Genomic DNA, 21088 nt, shown 5'->3' on the forward strand with positions numbered 1-21088 from the left:
TAGAATATCGTCCTTTGCTGCAAGGATGCCGCAGATGACAACGAAATGGTTTCTTCTATGAAAATAAATGGTACTCCAGACTACCAGTCCTGGTTTTGGGGCAGTATGGCGAGCGACAGCCAGGTTGGCAGCCCACCACTATCGATGCGTCTCCAGACACGTCTTCACTGGTGATCGGAGAGCAGTTGAAGCGGAACTCACCACCAAAGACAAATTCTACTTCAGTCATTGAGATTCCAGGCCATCTTCTGCTTCCTTACAAGTATTAGGCTGCTTGACCTGTTACGATCTCGTCGAGAAGTTCTCCTGCTATCTTTTCAGTAGTCAACCCAGCAACACCGCCAGGTTGGTAGTGTAGCATGGGTTTTGAGCTCATTCGTTGTAAGTGTTTGTTGTGTTGGTAGTTTTGAATATAATGAGTGACGGGTTCCATTTTAATTTCATCATCACATCTTAAATCCCCCCCATGAACCATGGACCTTGCCGTTGGCGGGGAATTTTGCGTGCATCAGTGATACAGACAGCAACCACAACGGAGGGGTATTTGTTGAGATGCCAGACAAACGTGTGGTTCCTGAAGAGGGGCAGCAGTCTTTTCAGTATGCAGGGCACAAGTCTGGATTGATTGAACTGGCCTTGTAACATCAACCAAAACATCATTGATGTGCTGGTACTGCGAATGGCTGAAAGCAATGGGAAACTACAGCCATAATTTTTCCCGAGGGCATCCAGGTTACTGTGTGGTTAAATGATGATGGAATCCTCTTGGGTTAAATATTACGGGGGCACAATAGTCCTTCATTCAGATCTCCGGTCGGGGACAGCTCAGGAGGGCGCCGTTATCAGGAGAAACAAAACTGGCATTCTACCTTTCGGGGCGTGGAGTGTCAGATCCTTACTTGGGTAGGTAGGTTAGAAAATTCAAAAAGGAAAATGGATAGGTTAAAGTTAGATATAGTGCTAATTAGTGAAGTTCGGTGGCAGGAGAAACAGGACTTCTGGTCAGGTGAATAGAGGGTTATAAATACAAAATCAAATAGGGGTAATCCAAGACTAGGTTTAATAATGAATAAAGAAATAGGAACGCTAGTGAGCTACTACAAACAACATAGTGAACGCATTATTGTAGCCAAGATAGGCACGAAGAACATGCCTACCACAGAAGTACAAGTTTATATGCCAACTAGATCCTCAGATGAAGAAATTGAAGAAATGCATGATGATGAGATAAACGAAATTATTCAGGTAATTAAGGGAGATGAAAATTTAATAGTTATGGAGGGACTGGAATTCGAAAGTACGAAAAGGAAGAGTAGGAAAAGTTGTAGGTGAATATGGAACGGGGGTAAGGAATGAAAGAAGAAGCCGTCTAATAGAATTTTGTGCAGAGCATATCTTAATCATCGCTTACACTTGGTTTAAGAATAATGAAAGAAGGCTGTACACGTGGAAGAGACCTGGAGACGCCGTAAGGTTTCAGATTGAGCATGTAATGGTAAGACAGAGAAAGATAGAGATTTAGGAACCAGGTTTTGAATTGAAAGACTTTTCCAGAGGAAGATGTGGGCTCTGACCACAATTTATTGGTTATGATTGCAGATTAAAACTGAAGAAACTGCAAAAAGGTAAGAATATAAGGAGATGGAACCTGGATAAACTGAAAGAACCATAGGCTGTAGAGCGTATCATAGGGAGAATTAAGAAAGACTGACAAGAACAGGGGAAAGGAATACAGTAGAAGAAGAACGGATATCTCTGAAAGATGAAATAGTGAAGGCAACAGAAGATCAAGAAGATAAGAAGATGAGGGCTAGTAGAAATCCTTTGGCAATGCAAGAGATATTGAAATTAATTGATGAAAGGAGGAAATATAATAATGTAGTAAATGAAGCGGGCGAAAAGGAATATAAACGTCTCAAAAGTGAGATCGATAGGAAGTGCAAAATGGTTAAGCACGAACGGCTAGAGGACAAAGGAGACTGGAGACTAGAGGACAAATGTAAGAATATGTCACTAGGAGGAAGATAGATACTGCCTACAGGAAAATTAAAGAGAGCTTTGGAGAAAAGAGAACCATCTGTCCGAATACCAAGAGCTCAGAGGGAAAACCAGTCCTAAGCAAAGAATGGAAAACAGAAAGGTGGAAAGAGCATGTAGAGGGTCTATACAAGAGCGATGTAGTTGAGGGCTATATTAAGGAAATGGAAGAGGACGTAGATGCAGATGAGATGGGAGATACGATACTGCGTCAAGAATTTGACGTAGCACTGAAAGACTTAAGTCGAAACAAGGCCCCGGCCGTAGACAACATTCCGTTACAACTATTGATAGCCTTGGCAGAGTCAGCCGTGACAAAACTCTTCCACATGGTGAGCAAGATGTATGACAGAGGCGAAATACCCTCAGACTTCAAGAAGAATACAGTACTTCCAGTTCCAAAGAAAGCAGGTGCTGACAGGTGTGAAAATTACCGAACTATCAGTTTAATATGTCACGGTTGCAAAATACTAACCACTTACGCAAACGAATGAAAAAACTGGTAGAAGCCGAACTCTGGGAAGATCAGTTTGTATTCCGTAGAAATGTAGGCACACGCGAGGCAATACTGATCCTACGACTTAACTTAGAAAAGAGGTTAAGGAAAGGCAAACCTACGTTTCTAGCATTTGCAGACTTTGAGAAAGCGTTTGACAATGTTGACTGGAATACTCTCTTTCAAATTCTGAAAGTGAGAGGGGTAAAATACAGGGAGCGAAGGGCTATTTATAATTTGTAAAGAAACCAGAAGGCAGTGATAAGAGTCAAAGGACAAGAAAGGGAGCAGTGGTTAGGAAGGATGTGAGACAGGGATGTAGCCTATCCCCAATGCTATTCAATTTGTATAGTGGACAAACAGTTAAGGAAAGAAAAGAAAAATTTGGAGTAGGAATTAAAATCCAGGGAGAAGAAATAAAAACTTCGACGTTTGCTGATGACACTGTACTTCTGTCAGAGGCAGCAAAGGACTTGGAAGAGCTGTTGAATGGAATGGACAGTGTCTAGAAAAGAGGTCGTAAGATGAACATCAACAGAAATAAAACAAGGATAACGGAATGCAGCCGAATTAAATCAGGCGATGCTGAGAGAATTAGATTGGGAAACGAGACACTTAAAGTAGTAGGTGATTTTTGCTATTTGCGGAGCAAAATAACTGATAATGGTCGAAGTAGAAAGGACATAAAATGTAGACTGGCGATGGCAAGGAAAGAGTTTCTGAAGAAGAGAAATTTGTTAACGTTGAGTATAGGTTTAAGTGTTAGAAAGTCTTTTCTGAAAGTATTTATATGGAGTGTAGCCATGTATGGAAGTGAAACGTGGACATATACTGTTGGGACAATAAGATAATAGAAGCTTTTAAATGTGGTGTTACAGAAGAATGCCGAAGAGTAGATGGGTAGATCACGTAACCAATGAGGTGGTACTGACCAGAATTGGGGAGAAGAGGAAGTTGTGGCACAACTTGACTAGAAGAAGGGATCGGTTGACAGGGCACGTTCTGCGACGTGAAGGGGTCACCAATTTCGTATTGGAGGGAAGCGTGGAGGGTAAAAGTCGTGGAGGGAGACCAAGAGATGAATACACTAAGCAGATTCAAAAGGACGTAGGTTGCGTAGTTACTGGGAGATGAAGAGGCTTGCACAGCATTCTTCTGTAGCAACACATTTCTCGGATACAATTTGCAAATTGTGTAAAGGACGCTTTAGGTCATGTTACAAGAGCTAAATCATCCGCAAAAAGAAAAGCATAGAGCTTTGTGTTTCTGTTTATTTGAATGAAGCCGTTTGACATTTGCCTCAACTAATGGATAACTTTATTTATATAAATAGTAAACAAGTATGGTGAAAGGATATGTTCTGGCCTCTACATTTTCACCCTCCACAGCTGCCTCTAGTACCATGGAAGTTAATGGAAGTTATTCCTTAATGTCTTAAAACATGCCCTACCACACTGTTCCTTATTCTTGTTAGTGTTTACCACATATTCCGCTCCTAACTGATTCTGAGGAGAACATTCTCATTTATTATCTTATCATTTCAACTAATTTTTAACATCCTTCTACAGAGCACCACATCTCAAAACGCACCGAGTCTCTCTCTTCCGATTTACAGGTATACTAACTCACACAATATAAAATTGAAGTGTGTACTCCCATCAGCGGTATTTCACTTAGCATTTTGCTTGTGGACAAGGGTCGGCTTACGGTCAGGGAAAGTCAGTGTTCCCCCAATTTTTTTCATTTGTGGAGTATCTTTTCCGTTCGTTCTTGCCTTACATAACTTTCTGTCATTTGCTGATTCCATATGTGGAACCAAGAACTCTTTCGGATTGGTATTTGAGAGTTTCGTGCCTCAATCTGTACAAACGGAACCCTTATAGGATAGCTTTGTTGTTCGTCCGTTCGTCCGTCTGTTTGCCTGTCTGTCTTTCCGACTGTTGAGAACCCTTTCTCTCTGCAACGATTAGAAGTATCATGTTCAAACTTATGTCACATACTAAAGTCTGTCGTCCCTGGTGTCGTATAAATTTTAAGCTTCTAAATCAGTTCGATCAAAAGATACGACCATTTCCATCACATCTTTTGCTGCTCGAAAACTCACTCATCAAAACTTAAAGGACACTTCTCTTTTACCTAGCATCATTAAATTTGGCAGGAAGCAAGATTTCACCGCCGGCCCGAGTGGCCGAGCGGTTCTATCCGCTACAGTCTGGAACCGCGCGACCGCTACGGTCGCAGGTTCGAATCCTGCCTCGGGCATGGATGTGTGTGATGTCCTTGGGTTAGTTAGGTTTAAGTAGTTCTAAGTTCTAGGGGACTGATGACCTCAGAAGTTAAGTCCCATAGTGCTCAGAGCTATTTGAACCATTTTTTGAACCAAGATTTCACAGTACAAATAAATGGAAAAATCCAAAATTGGTTATTTATAACTAAATCACACGAAGTAGTATTTCTTTTCTCATTTGTTAACCGACTTTGAACTTGAAATTAAAACATTCTCGAAAGTCTTGGAATCCTTAGGACTGATATCTTGCCATTAACAGTACCGATAACAGGCAAAAATCGTCAATATCTTCGATTCGTGGAAAGGATAAAGTATCTGTATACATAATTACGTTTGTACGGCACCTACTGGCACCTGGTCAACCTGTAAATGGGTGATGATGAAGATGATTTATCGTGTAGGACGCTAAACAGTTAGGTCAACAGCGCTCTAAGTGAGCGCTCTTACCTGACTGCAAAGTTCTCTGCAGCCGGTAGGGACGCAAGAGCAACCACGTGGGCTAACCGCCAAGCGGCCAGCTGAAAAGTGTCCTGTGCTAAATGTAGCTTGTAGTTTTCCAGATATCTCCGAAAATTATCTAAGAAACTTGGAGATTAACATACTTGTACGTAAACATTTAAACTCTTTTAGTGATAGGTTATTTGTGGAGTCATGACACTTACGACCGACTCCTCCCTCCCTTGAATCGATACCGGAACGTTAGGCAGGCTAAACAAGTTACCTAACTAGTGTGTCGGTGGCCGCTGTAGCAGGAAGTGAGTGCTGGACTACGGAGTGTGATACTTCAGATGTGGTCGCTTCCAGGAACTTTTCTCCGAGTGTCTGCGTGGCGGACATGACTTTCTCCTCTCGCCAGGTATTACCCCGGCAATGTCTGGGGGAACAGGAAGGCAGGCATAACACAGCCTCCGTGTCTGTCTGTAGTACTGGGGGCCGCCGCCCCCGGACCTGCGCAGCCGACACCACGGAAGAACACCTGCTGTTGTTGCCATTCTTCTGGGCACTCTCGCACTTCTTTCGGCGTGTTCATACAATGACTATGTGAAGATCGCGATTGTGCAATTTAATCAAAACTGCAGTGACGGACACTTCTCTATTGACTTTACCTTTCAGATTATTTGCTCACCGATAATATTTTTCATTTACTTCCTGACTAGTTTCTTGTGGCCTGCCGCTAGTTTCTCGTCCGTGCTAACCTCTTCATTGCAAAGTACCATTTACATCCAACATTGACTATTATTATAGTCAACAATTTGAACTTTTTTTCTACATCTGTTTTGTGGCAGGTTTTGGCTAATTTTGGCATGCGGAATTCACTGGTAAAATCAATTTTTCTCTGTAACGTCACATTTCCTAAGTACATAACAAAATCCAAAACTGTATTGCGAAGATTGACACACTTAAAATAGACGAGATATAAATGTTCAGAACTTTAGAGCTCAGTACTACTGAAAATGTGTAAATAGAGACAATGCCAATAGAAAGCCTAAACTAGTTCACTACTTGTACTCATCTTTAACCTTCTCTTGTACTCGAAAAATGTGATAACGATGTTCCTCTTTTGTTTTCCCTCCCATCACTTTCCCCAACAAGATCTCAACAGTCATCGCCCATCATCGAAGTTTCCCAGTGACATTGATGATAACGGTGTTCCGTAGTTCGGATGTCTTCGTAAAAGAGTGTACACTGCTCACAGCTTACGATTGCCAAATTTTCCAGAAAGAACTGAAGGTGGGAATGTAAAAAGTGAATTTTAGTGACATTCTACGCCCCTTGTTCTTGTAGCTGACTAAGATGTCACTCACAGTAGAAATATATCATCTCTTCTCTTGTCCTAAAAGCCCTTTGCAATTGCATTGAAAGAGTACTAATCAGCTAATTTGACATTTGTGAGTTTGGTATCTGAGGTTGGATCTTTCATCAGTTTTATTTCGGGCCGGCCGCGGTGGCCGTGCGGTTCTGGCGCTGCAGTCCGGAACCGCGAGGCTGCTACGGTCGCAGGTTCGAATCCTGCCTCGGGCATGGGTGTGTGTGATGTCGTTAGGTTAGTTAGGTTTAAGTAGTTCTAGGTTCTAGGGGACTTATGACCTAAGATGTTGAGTCCCATAGTGCTCAGAGCCATTTTTTTTATTTCGGTCAACCAAATACATTTTCTTTCTGCTTTGCTTCACTCAGTTTAGGAAATTTTCTTTCATATGATTGAAGGCTCGACCTCCTTTATCCACAGCTTTTACAAACTTCATCACAATGCTCAGCCTGACATACGGAGGACGTAAAACTATTTTATCCGGTTAAACCAATGGAGTGTTTTTCACGTCTTCCTTTCCAGATATACATAATTTCCTTGTAGACCATTCCTTGACTCGATAATGGTTTTTGGCGTCACCGTTGCCCATAGGCAGAAAGAAACAACAGTGTTACGTGAACCCATTATTTAAACGTGCGATTTCCAAGTTACAGACAAGAACAGGCAACACTTTGTCTTGGGTCACAGGCAAATGCTCTGAAGATGCATTTTGATACTTTTCTTTAGGTGTAATTTTGCTAGAGTGCCGTGCAATATTTTTGAGGCGGAACTAACAATCTGAAGAGTGGGCTTTAGACTCACACTACAGCTCTGGGACAGTGAATGCCTTTGCTTCTCGTTTTCCTTTCAACCTTTCGGTTAAAGTGGTAGTACAGGTTATTTGGGCAATATCAGACGCAAAATTTTTATCTTATCTCCAACAGATTAATGAAAATATAGTTTACATGCCTTCAGTCACTGGTTTCTTGTGAGGTTTTTGCGTGAGTTTCCCACACCGAGCAGTGGTTGTCGGGCTGGATTACACAATGACGACATTTGCTAGTTATCACTTTTACTCGATGTGAATTTTAAACACCTCAGTATTCCACTAACTCTCGGTAGAAACATTCACAGAGGTAACAAAAATTCGCATTACACTGTACGCTGTGCAACGTAAGAATGATGAGAATGACACCATTTGTATTTCAGCATGAACTAGGTCATAAAGTCTGTTCCGCACTATGGATTATTTTGCCATCAGGTGAGCATAGTTTAGAATCTGTATCACGTCCGCCTTCTAGTGATGATTTGTAGATATTCTAGCGTTCCTTAATTTTTAAGACGTTTAAACAAAAGAACGGTAAACAGAAAAATACTAAAATGTAGACTTTCACGGCGGAAATATGTCCATTATAATTATCCGGGCTGTTATGCCGTGGTCGGTTGATGAATTCTGTGTCGATTACCAACGTTTCGTCTCCGACTGCGGTAATCGACACAGAATTCATCAACAGACCTCGACATAACAGCCCGGTTAATTATAATGGACAAACAGAAAAATACAGAAAATAGACAATAAACAAAAAACTTAAATAGACAAAATTCTTAAGTGCTAGAACGTTTTGAAAGGCAGATTCGGATTCTCATACCAAAATACATACTAATTTATACATCTCAACTCAGATGTGAAACCGCTGTTGTGTAGCGTTATTTGTAGGATCCGTTCTGTCACAGTTCGCGCGCCTCCGCGCCCCCACCCCCCCCCCTTCCACCACCCGGGTCGGAGGTTCGAGTCCACCCTCGGGCATGGGTCTGTGTGTCGTCCCTAGCGTAAGTTAGTTTTAAGTTAGATTAAGTAGTGTGTAAGCCATCTCAGCAGTTTGGTCCCATAAGACCTTACCACAAATTTCCAAAAAAATTGGATTCGTTCTATTCTTATCCTTACACGGCTCGCTCCAGCACAGTGCAAGGTTCGCAGGAGAGCTTCTGTAAAGTTTGGAAGGTAGGAGACGAGGTACTGGCAGAAGTAAAGCTGTGAGGACGGGGCGTGAGTCGTGCTTGGGTAGCTCAGTTGGTAGAGCACTTGCCCGCGAAAGCCAAAGGTCCCGAATTCGAGTCTCGGTCCGACACAAAGTTTTAATCTGCCAGGAAGTTTCACAGTGGAAGTTATTTCTGGTTGTTCTCTCACCTGTCCCTCTTTCTAGTGAGTACTTTCCACACATTCCTTTACTCGTCGCTTCTGTAAATGACTATTTCTTATCCAACCAGACTAATTTCTTTTCAGCACACCTCCGCAACGTCACATAGCTAATGCTGAAATTTTCTTCCGGTTTACTCGCCATAATTCACTTCCAAACAGTTCTGCGCTCCAGACTTACAGTACAAATGGTTCAAATGGCTCTGAGCACTATGGGACTTAACTGCTGTGGTCATCAGTCCACTAGAACTTAGAACAACTTAAACCTAACTAACCTAAGGACATCACACACATCCATGCCCGAGGCAGGATTCGAACCTGCGACCGTAGCGGTCGCGCGATTCCGGACTGTAGCGCCTAGAACCGCATGGCCACTCCGGCCAGCGCTTACAGTACATGCTCAGAAATTTCTGTCTCAAATTAAGACCTTTGATTGATACTAGTATGTTTCCCTTAGTGTGGATTGACTCTTTGCTTGTGTAAACTGCTTCTTATAACCTCCTTTCTTCGTCATGCGTTATTTTGCTAAGAAGCAGAGTCCTCTCCCTTGGTCTTCTACGTGAAACCGGAAGTTTGATGGTCACTTTCTTGCTTTTGTCACTTTCTGCTACCTCCAATTACCTTTGGTTTCTTTGGTTTCTTATCAGTCCACATTCTGCACTCATTAGACTGGTCATTCAAACCAACAGGTCCTGCAATTCTTCCTCATTTTCACTGGCTATACCAAAATCGTCAGTGAATCTTATCGTTCTTATTATTTAGCCTTGAGTTTCAATCTCATTCCCGAACATTTCGTTTATTCCAGTCATTATTTTTTCGATGTAAAGGTTGAACATTAGGGGAGAGAGATTACGTCTTTGCCCTAAGCCCCTTTTAGTCCGAAAATTCCTCTTATCATTCTATTCTTATTCTTTCCTCTTGGTTCTTGTACATATTGTAAGTTACACGTCTTCCCCTGTAACTTATACCAATTTATCCTGGGAATTTCAAACATCCTGCATCATTTTGCGATTTCAGATTTTTCTAGATCGACAAATCCTGTGAAGGTGACTTGCTTCGTCATAAGTATTTATTCTTTTATCGCAATACCCTCTTAGACTCTTTACCTTCCCTAAAACAGAACTGATCGTCATCTAAGTGATTACGAATTACCTTTACCAGAGGGTGAGGCGACCAGACGTCATAGTTCCCTATCAAGAATTGTCTTATCTATACAACTTTAGCGAGAGTCCCAGAGCGCGAACGACCAGTAGCTGCATTTATCGAAAATTACGAGCATCTCCTTGTAGAGCCTTCCATAGTCCATTGAGAAACATCTCTACAACTCACTTTCATTAATCCAGCAGAGCCATGGTAGGAAACTCGAATCGTCTTTGAAGTTTCCCATTTTTAGGGTTCCGTATCTGAGATAGTAAAATGGAACCCTTATAGGATCACTTCGTTGTCCGTCTGTCTGTCTGTCTGTTAGTCCGGCTGTTAGGTACCCTTTTTCTCAGAAACGGGTAGACTTATGAAGTTGAGATTTATGTCACATACTCGAGTCTACCATCTCTTTGCATAATAACATAATTAGCTTCTAGGTCAATGTAATCAAAAGATTTGGCCATTTATTCATGTATTTTAGTACTCGCCAACTCACTCATCAAAATCTATAGCGTACGTCCCTTTGACCTAGACTCATAAAATTTGGCAATACGAAAGGTTTCGGAGTAAAAGTAAGGTAAAAAATTCGATAATTGTTAACTTGTAATTGTATCCCACGATAAAAATTATTTTTTTTTGTTATCCGACTTTCTGTCTGCCCGTGGGTTAAGATCCTTTTTTCTCAGTGAAGGGTAAACGTATCAAGTCGAAATTTATGTCACATACTAAGCACTACAGTCCCTTGGCGGTGTAAAAAATTCAAGCTTCCAAGCGAATGCAATAAAAAGATATGGCCATTTATGTCACATATTTTGATATCTTGTCGATACGGATACCAGGGAAAAATTCGTCGAAATTCTCGATTCGTTTGCACGAAACGCTTGTTGCACGAGTCCTTCTCGCACTTTCAGGGATTTTTTTTCAGTGATTGCGACTTAATGAGTTGTAAGTGTTACGATAGGACGTTGAAACCCAACTGAACTGACAAGAAATTAAGTCTCCATAGAATGAGCGTGGAAAAGACTATGTGGAAAACTACTTACTAGAAGAGGGCAGAATGATACGACGTGTGTTAAGACAGGGAACAAAAATCATGGTACTAGAGGGAGACCACAGATAATAGTGAAAGACGGAAGTTGGAAAGTATACGATAAGTGATTGAGGACGTCGGGCGTCAGTTCTACTTTGAGATGACGAACGCTATTTGTACAGGAGTGGATGTTGTGGAGGGTCACTTAAAATCAAAACTTGATGACCGAATGCTGACAGAAAACTGAAAAGTAGGTCCTACGAGTGTTTCGTAATCTAACACGTTGGTTCATAAGATACACCCCTGAGATACCTACCAACAACTGTCTAGCTTTTACCTGAACGTGGAATTCACACATCCATCAACGCTCGATCTCTTCAATTATTAAGGTGAAGAAATTCAGTGAGGTTTCTTGCTGTTGTGATTTAACAGTAGTCAGTATTCACTGCTGGTAGTATGTGCGTTCGTTCATAATATTTCAGTCCAGAGACGTAATAGAAAAATGGGTAAAAAATACGAAGGTATAATTTTTTTTTAAATTACGAAGGAGGTAGACGTTATACCCATATATCCTAAAATATTCCTCAATAAAAAAGCCAAATAGATAATAGAAGCAAACATTTGGAATTAAAAATATAAATTGTTACATCCAGTCAAATGGTGACACGAAGGGCGTCTTGAAACCCTCTAACATTAACAATGCCAAATCCGATAACCTTGCCGACGCCGTATAGGTACGACATAAAAGCCAAAGGCAAAGAAGAAGAAGAATATTACATTGAATGAAAAAGCGGATAAGTCCTGCTGGAGGTGTTAATCTTAAATCAGTTCAGAATTTCTGAAGACCAGAGATTAGTAAGGTGTAGAAGAAAGGCCGAAGCACTAACATCAACTAAAATTCATTACGTATCAGGATTTATTGTTTTAGATAATCTAAGAGTAGACCAAAAACAGCATAAAATTAATGAACATAGTACAGGCTGGATAATCAAGCGTGGAAAATACCACAATACTTTGCATTACTTTGTAATCTACGTCGGTGAAGAGGAGAACCGAACCGAGACAAAATAATAATTTAAGTGGTACATACTACGTTGAACTGAACAACGTTATCCATGCACGGAAGTTTGAGAAGATCTTAGGAGAGGCGGGAAAATCCTAAGAGAGAAACTAAGTAGAACCCAAGTATGAAGAAAACTAAACAGGTTCTTATGCTGAGTAGACGTTGCAGACAATACTCTGAAACTATTTTTGACAGTTGCAGGAGAAATTTTTAAGTCACTAATCTAGAACGAAAGACGAATAATCACTCAGTTGCTTAGACGATAATTTAAGCATTTAAAAAGTGTTAGTGATTTTTAAATGTAATCTGTATAATTACAGATGAAGTATTCCCTCCTTCCGCTTTCTCTGAAGCAGTAAAAGTTTCCATAGAGGAAGTTCAATTGAATTAATTAAATGAAATCATATGAATGTAAAACATGTAGACAACAATCGCCGAAAGAGGATTCATTCGATGCGGGTAAGTAATTCTGTTATCGCACGGAGTTCGTGACTTACAAAGAAAGTGCCTCTGTTTAGTACAGAACGCAGCATGTGGCTACTATCATTTTTTCTAGGACTACCTTTTACAATAGAACTGCGGGGCCAGTGTCTGGTGTTAGCGACTGACGACGTCACTGATTGGCGATGTATCTCAGGGCCCCCATGTGTTCTAGGCAACGGCCTTGCCGCAGTGGATACACCGGTTCCCGTGAGATCACCGAAGTTAAGCGCTGTCGGGCTTGGTCGGCACTTGGATGGATGACCATCCGGGCCGCCATGTGCTGTTGCCATTTTTCGGGGTGCACTCCGCCTCGTGATGCCAACTGAGGAGCTACTCGACCGAATAGTAGCGGCTCCAATCAAAGAAAACCATCATAACGATCGGGAGAGCGGTGTGCTGACCACACGCCCCTCCTATCAGCCTCCTCATCTAAGAATGACACGGCGGTCGGATGGTCCCGATGGGCCACTTGTGGCCTTAACACGGAGTGAGTGCTATGTATTCTGGTGAAAGGCAAATGAATGATTGAAAACGGCTGCGTCCGGTCTTTCCGCCTCCCAACAATTCGATGCCGACTTCGCTATTCTAGGCGTTGAATATTCTGAAAAATAGTGAATAGCTACATGAAAATGTCAAACTTCTAGGAAAGGTAATTGTTGTTTAAATGATAACAATAAAGTAAATTGCATACTGAAGTTAAATCTTAATTAAAACCAGTAAAAATTTACATACACGAGAGACCCATATGATGCTCTGCAGCACAGATCGAAGATCAGACGTCGACAGAAGTGAGCTACCGATCGCGAAACGGTCGAGGTATTATCTCCTTTTTTGTTTTTGCCAACGGATACTTATAAGACAGATAGCTGTTATCCTTGACAGGATATCTGGTTTTACAATATAGATTTGAATGAACTATACGTTTACTTAATAAAAGGACGGAGGTGAACAAACGGGCTAGAACTAGGTCCTACTCTTGATATCAATGGGAAGAAATGCAAATTTTCTAAAGACAAATCTCACAGAGCTTGTCAATGAATGCGTACTTGCGTTACTCATCTCTCATTGGTAATATAACTGATCACTGTAGGTAACCACGGCAGGTGCTTCGGCGACCCAATGAGCCCTGGTAGGTCGTGAGAAACCTGTTTACCGACACCGTAGTGGAGAGTGTTGTCCAATCGAGGTCGTCTCGGCTGGGACCCCAAAACCCCCTGGCCTCTACCGGTCAGAGCAGCTTAAGTGCTTGGCTCTGTTTACTGGTTGCGTTACGGAGTACCCCTTACGGCAAATGACGCGAAACGCGACGGCAACACAACAGTGTCCCCGAGAATAAGCAACAAGAATTCTTAACATGTGCCAGACCTGGTGCAGGGGAAGGACGTAGGACTTGAAATTCCCGTCTGGACTTCCAGATTTACGTCATCCGCGAATTTAGTGAATCGCTTAACGTGTGGTTCCTTTAAAAAGAGGACGGCCTTTTCCTTGTTCCAAGCTTATCTCATCCGAGTTATACACAATCTCTAACGACTTCATTGTTAAATTGTTGGCCATACCACCTTTCTAAACCAAAAACTAAACTAATCTTCACCTGAACAGGCCATGAAGGCCAAACGGTACCGACCGGCCGCCGTGTCATCCTCAGACCACAGGCGTCACTGTATGCGAATATGGAGGCGCATGTCGCCAGCACACCACTCTCCCGCCCATATGTCAGTTTAAGAGACAGAAGCCGTTACTTCTCGATCAAGTAGCTCCTCAGTTAAGTCTGAGTGCACGCTTCTTGCCAACAGCGCTCGGGAGACCGGATGATCACTCGTCGAAGTGCTAGCCCAGTACGACAGCGCTTAACTTCGGTGATATTACGGCAACCGGAGTTACCATTGCGGTAAACAAGGCAGAAATACTAGAACTGAGACGTTTCGAAGGATCAACTCTACAAAAATCTTAAAAAGCGAAAAAATAAAATAAAAATATCTGAAATTCGTGTTCACTTCCCTCGTAGCAGTGTCATCTTCAAATGAGCTTCAACATCATTCGCAAATCGACAAAATAAAATGAAAAAATCTTTGTATGCATTTCGTGAACGCCGTCAGCTTCAGGACAAAAGCACTTCCTGTGCACAACCCGTATTCCTCCAGGAAAAACATACGGATACAAAAGCATAGGTAGCGCGTCTGAACACCTCGCGTGCACAATGAAAACATCGAAGACTATGAGCATCCCTACGAAGGCCCCCAGGAGTTCGAATGTCATCCCACACTGAATGTCAACGTACATACATGACGACAATTATTTAACTATATGAAATAAAATCGTCATAACTTCTGAACAGTTTGCGCTAGGACGTTCAAACTGCAAGGTTGGCAGCGGGCATGATGGGAATTAGTACGCGCATGTTTGGTTTGGTTTAGCGACGAAGCCCACTTTCATTTGGATGGGTTCGTCAATAAGCTAAATTGGCGCACTTGGGGGACTGAAAATCCGCATTTCGCGATCGACAAGTCTTATCACCCGTGAAACGTCCCCTTAGAAAAATTAATGAATTACTGTGCTGATAAACCTCTTACATTATTTGACAATATTCTTCAAAACTTCGACTGACTCTGCGTTGGGTTTGTTCTGTTGTGGTCCATTACCTGTCTGCATGTCGGGAGTCAGCACTGTCTTTCCGTTGGAAGGACAACACTACTTCTTCAAGACTGCATGGAAATCCACTTCTTCCATGTGCATTTTCTTTTACTGCTCAGACTTTGAGAAAAACACTGCAATTTTACTGTGATGAACGATCAGAATTGTCTTTATGGACTGTGAGAAAATTTTAGCTTTTGACCAACATTGTATCAATAAGTGTGTGCATTAGATTTCTTTGTTATTGTAATTGTGAAAAAATTGTAACAGATATGTATTGGCCAGTGAACAAAACAATTTGTAAAATTTTTTGTGGGGAGCATGGGGGCTATGTAAGTAGGCTGTTTAGGTTTTCTTATTGGTAACGCCACGTAGTGCTCTGTATGAAAATCACTGGCTGTGATGTGTGCAGTCTGTGGCTAGTTTGCATTGTTGTCTGCGATTGTAGCGTTGGGCAGTTGGCTGTTAACAGCGCGTAGCGTTGCGCAGTTGGAGGTGAGCCGCCAGCAGTGGTGGATATGGGGAGAGAGATGGCAGAATTTTGAGAGCGGATGATCTGGACGTGTGTCCATCAGAGACAGTACATTTGTAAGACTGGATGTCATGAACTGCTATATATATTATGACTTTTGAACACTATTAAGGTAAATACATTGTTTGTTCTCTATCAAAATCTTTCATTTGCTAGCTATGCCTATCAGTAGTTAGTGCCTTCAGTAGTTTGAATCTTTTATTTAGCTGGCAGTAGTGGCGCTCGCTGTATTGCAGTAGTTCGAGTAACGAAGATTTTTGTGAGGTAAGTGATTTGTGAAAGGTATAGGTTATTGTTAGTCAGGGTCATTGTAGGGATTTTTGAAAGTCAGATTGCATTGCGCTAAAAATATTGAGTGTCAGTTTAGTGTTGATCAGAATAAGTAAAGAGAGTAATGTCTGAGTACGTTTAGTTTTGCTCAGCTGTTTGAAAATCAAACAATGTAAGAGGTTTATCAGCACAGTAATTCATTAATTTTTCTAAGGGGACGTTTCACCCGCAACGGGTGACTGTGTGGTGTGTAATGTTCAGTCACGGAATAATCGGTGCAATATTCGTTGATGGAACTGCCGAACGGTACGTGAAGGTTTTGGAAGATGATTTCATCGTCCTTATCCAAACTGACTGATTTCGACAAGATGTGGTTCATACAAGACGGAGGTCGACCCCATAGAAGCAGGAGAGTGTTTGATGTCCTGGAAGAGGGCTTTGCGGACCGCATTCTGGCTCTGGGGTACTCTGAAGTCGCTAGCATGGGCCTCCATTGGCCTCCATATTCTCCGGATCTGAACACATGCGACTCCTTTTTGTGGGGCTACATTAAAGGCAATGTGTACATCAATAACCCCAAAACCACTGCTGAGCTGAAACCAGCCATTCAGGAGGTAATCGACAGCATCGATGTTCCGACGCTTCAGCGGGTCATGCAGAATTTCGATATTTATCTGCGCCACATCATCGCCAACGATGGCAGGCATATCGAACATGTCATAACCTAAATCCTAATATCTGTAGCGACATTTACTTGTTGAATAAAGCGTGTGCACGTCGTAATTTGTAATAATCTACGGCCGGCGCGGTGGCCGAGCAGTTCTAGGCGCTTCAGTCCGGAACCGCGCGACTGCTATGGTCGCAGGTTCAAATCCTGCCTTGAACATGGATGTGTGTGATGTCCTTAGGTTAGTTAGGTTTAAGTAGTTCTACGTTCTAGGGGACTGATGACCTCAGATGTTAAGTCCCATAGTGCTCAGAGACATTTGAACTAAACTACGTCTTTTTTCTCACATAGTTCAATAACTGTCACCCTGTACATACACATCCAGCGGTCACAGGCGCTGCAGACCACGCGCTGCTTCCACAAGCTGACTCCATTCCTTTCTGTTTTGTGCTCTGTCGCTACATGTTTCGATCACCAGGGCTTTCAGATCCTTCGCCAGGCCATCTTCCAACCAGCGTCGCTGGTGTTTGGTTTCACCTCAAGTACTATCTTCACTTGTCTATCTTCTGGCATGCGGGGTACATGGCCTGCCTATTACGTTCTTTTGCTCTTCATCTTCGTAGTATTGTTGGTTATTGCATCAAGAGGTATATTTCCTCATCCTCCTTTATCTAATATCGGTCCCCATATCCTCCTCATTACTCTTCTTCAAATATTAACAGTTTTTTTTCTTTTCTCGTTTATTCATGTTCCAAGTACATATAAAGTAGCTATTCAGAGACTACGTTATACTGGCAGGTCTTTTTCTGCCTCTCCTGTAATCTGTTCATTTAATGTAGTTTCATTTTTCCTGTTATGCGCCATAATCTCTAATCCAGTAGATCCAGTTTACTACCCTTATCTTGCAAGCGCACAATTGCGAGGTCTTCTTCAGTCTCCAACAAAGGGTGGCTAGTTTCATAGATGTGCATGCCTACGAATGACGCTTCGAAGATATCAAGCTGAAAAGCGTGCCTCCGTTTCTTGTGCGTAAAACTTGAAGAGCATAGTTGGCTTTACAAATATTACACCAAATTTTGTAGATACCAGTTTTATGCTATTTATCAACTTCTCGTTTTAAGTTATTCCTTAATTTAGGTTGTAACATGTTGTTTTCGAATGCATCATAGAGTTTAACCGGATTAAAGTTGTTAGGTATCTCTGCGATAACTTACCGACATGCGGATTCACCACACACTTAATTTTCTCCACGGCATTCTATTTAGCTTCGTATGCTGTTTCTTACGTGTTAAGTTATTGATTGTGCTTTCATGGTATCCGTTAGCTCTTGTTAGCTGTCTTATAATATTGAGCTCCGTCATTCTGTCATTTTTACTGACTGGAACTTTAAAAAGCTCTATCTACTAGACAACAAAGGGTGGAGAGCCTTTGGCCACTTGGACGACAAGGGTAGTTACATATCAAAATGTCCGTTTTTTCCGCTTTCCTGTACATTTTGAAGCCATCCCTACCTTCTTGTTTCGTGATATTTAGACCAAGGAATTACTGTCCCAAATCGTTGATAAGACATCAAATCGTAATGCGCCGTATTTTTATTATTTATTTATTTTCCTGTGCTGCTCTCCAATCTGAAAGATCGAACAAATGTGCGTTCTGCCTAAGTGAAAGAAAATACAAGTCAGTCCCTTCTTCAGAAGCTGATATATTAAAGACCTGCCAGTCAACGACGACAACATCAGATACAGAGCAGAGGCACGTGATGGACACGTACGGGGTGTGAAGTCGGCAGTGGCCTAGTGAAGGGTTTCATTCTGGCATTCATCCAAAGTAATTCAGGAAAAACGAAAAATTGCAGTGGATGTGACATGCTATTAGAGCGCCATCGAACAGGACCACTAAAAGCGACAGAACAGCTTCCCAAAGGGAGACGACCTCTTGAACTACACTCCTGGAAATTGAAATAAGAACACCGTGAATTCATTGTCCCTGGAAGGGGAAACTTTATTGACACATTCCTGGGGTCAGATACATCACATGATCACACTGACAGAACCACAGGCACATAGACACAGGCAACAGAGCATGCACAATGTCGGCACTAGTACAGTGTATATCCACCTTTCGCAGCAATGCAGGCTGCTATTCTCCCATGGAGACGATCGTAGAGATGCTGGATGTAGTCCTGTGGAACGGCTTGCCATGCCATTTCCACCTGGCGCCTCAGTTGGACCAGCGTTCGTGCTGGACGTGCAGACCGCGTGAGACGACACTTCATCCAGTCCCAAACATGCTCAATGGGGGACAGATCCGGAGATCTTGCTGGCCAGGGTAGTTGACTTACACCTTCTAGAGCACGTTGGGTGGCACGGGATACATGAGGACGTGCATTGCCCTGTTGGAACAGCAAGTTCCCTTGCCGGTCTAGGAATGGTAGAACGATGGGTTCGATGACGGTTTGGATGTACCGTGCACTATTCAGTGTCCCCTCGACGATCACCAGTGGTGTACGGCCAGTGTAGGAGATCGCTCCCCACACCATGATGCCGGATGTTGGCCCTGTGTGCCTCGGTCGTATGCAGTCCTGATTGTGGCGCTCACCTGCACGGCGCCAAACACGCATACGACCATCATTGGCACCAAGGCAAAAGCGACTCTCATCGCTGAAGACGACACGTCTCCATTCGTCCCTCCATTCACGCCTGTCGCGACACCACTGGAGGCGGGCTGCACGATGTTGGGGCGTGAGCGGAAGACGGCCTAACGGTGTGCGGGACCGTAGCCCAGCTTCATGGAGACGGTTGCGAATGGTCCTCGCCGATACCCCAGGAGCTACAGTGTCCCTAATTTGCTGGGAAGTGGCGGTGCGGTCCCCTACGGCACTGCGTAGGATCCTACGGTCTTGGCGTGCATCCGTGCGTCGCTGCGGTCCGGTCCCAGGTCGACGGGCACGTGCACCTTCCGCCGACCACTGGCGACAACATCGATGTACTGTGGAGACCTCACGCCCCAAGTGTTGAGCAATTCGGCGGTACGTCCACCCGGCCTCCCGCATGCCCACTATACACCCTCGCTCAAAGTCCGTCAACTGCACATACGGTTCACGTCCACGCTGTCGCGGCATGCTGCCAGTGTTAAAGGCTGCGATGGAGCTCCGTATGCCACGGCAAACTGGCTGACACTGACGGCGGCGGTGCACAAATGCTGCGCAGCTAGCGCCATTCGACGGCCAACACCGCGGTTCCTGGTGTGTCCTCTGTGCCGTGCGTGTGATCATTGCTTGTACAGCCCTCTCGCAGTGTTCGGAGCAAGTATGGTGGGTCTGACACACCGGTGTCAATGTGTTCTTTTTTCCATTTCCAGGAGTGTATGTTGTAACCTACGGAGCTGAGAAAGAAATTTTCACATGTCGTCCCACGCTAAGACACTGCCCAACGTCAATGGTGCATTGCCAGAGGAGAGTACGTGTTCCGTGTATCCTGCAGCCGCAGTTCTGCTACCGTGCGGATAACACGTGCGTCACAGAGTCCGAGTGAAACGCCATGGCCAGTAGAAACGCTCTCTAAATTCGAAGTACATCCGGGAGGCAAAACTACGTTGCATACAGACTCACCGTGAAATTCTGGCGGTATATGGACTAAATGCAACGTCGTGTCTACCCGTAGTGAAATCGTGCCAACAATTTGAGCAAGGTGTGATAGACATGGGTGGTGCTGATCCATAATACGGTAGAGATCTTGCGCCATGCCATCTCCATCTTTTCGGAAATATATTTTCCAGTGTTGAGGACGTTCACACAGAGGTTCTCGAATGTCTCCGTGACCTAGCAGCAGGTTCTACTGTCGAGGAATTGAATGACAGAACGTTCCGACCGTTGTTTACAGATTTCTGGGATCTTGAAAAATAGTGTAATGAATGCCCATTTTGAACCGTAGTCGAGCATTCAAGCTACTTGGCTTGCCGTAGTAATATGCAACCTACTTCATTAAGCCCGTTAGTAAATGATACCTGGACAATATTCGAAGTTATATGGAGAAAATTAAGTCTACGTAGAAACTGCAAAATTATTTATGCGGACAAACCAAAGTGGCTGAGCGTTGTTCATTCTGTAGCCAAGAGCCCTCATGGCTTGCAGAGCTTAAATGCACTACATCTATGCGCTTAGATGGGGCATCTACACTCATCCAAAATGCAAGTCTAGGGTGCTGGGCATTGCTCCAGCTGTCTTGGTGTCCATTTGTAAGCTGTTAGGCGGAAAGATACAATAGTGTTTCATTATACTGTAGATGGTCAAACGCTGCAAGCAGCCACTTGGAGCTGTGTTTGAAACGACAGCATCAGTCAAGATAAAAGCCACACTGTTCACGGACATCAAACGAGTTCCTCGATAGGCCGTGAAGGCCCAAGCAATATCTACCGTACTAAAAGATATCCGCTAAATTTCGATTACGCGAAGTCACATAAATCTG

General features: G+C 43.1%; 1 pseudogene; it reads left to right on the forward strand.

The window, feature by feature from the left end:
* Positions 1–12693: 12693 nt before the first annotated feature.
* On the forward strand, positions 12694–12811 carry LOC124607890 (annotated as a pseudogene).
* The last annotated feature ends 8277 nt before the right edge of the window (positions 12812–21088 follow it).

Source organism: Schistocerca americana, chromosome 3 (assembly GCF_021461395.2).
Source record: "Schistocerca americana isolate TAMUIC-IGC-003095 chromosome 3, iqSchAmer2.1, whole genome shotgun sequence".
Taxonomy (NCBI): Eukaryota; Metazoa; Arthropoda; class Insecta; order Orthoptera; family Acrididae; genus Schistocerca; species Schistocerca americana.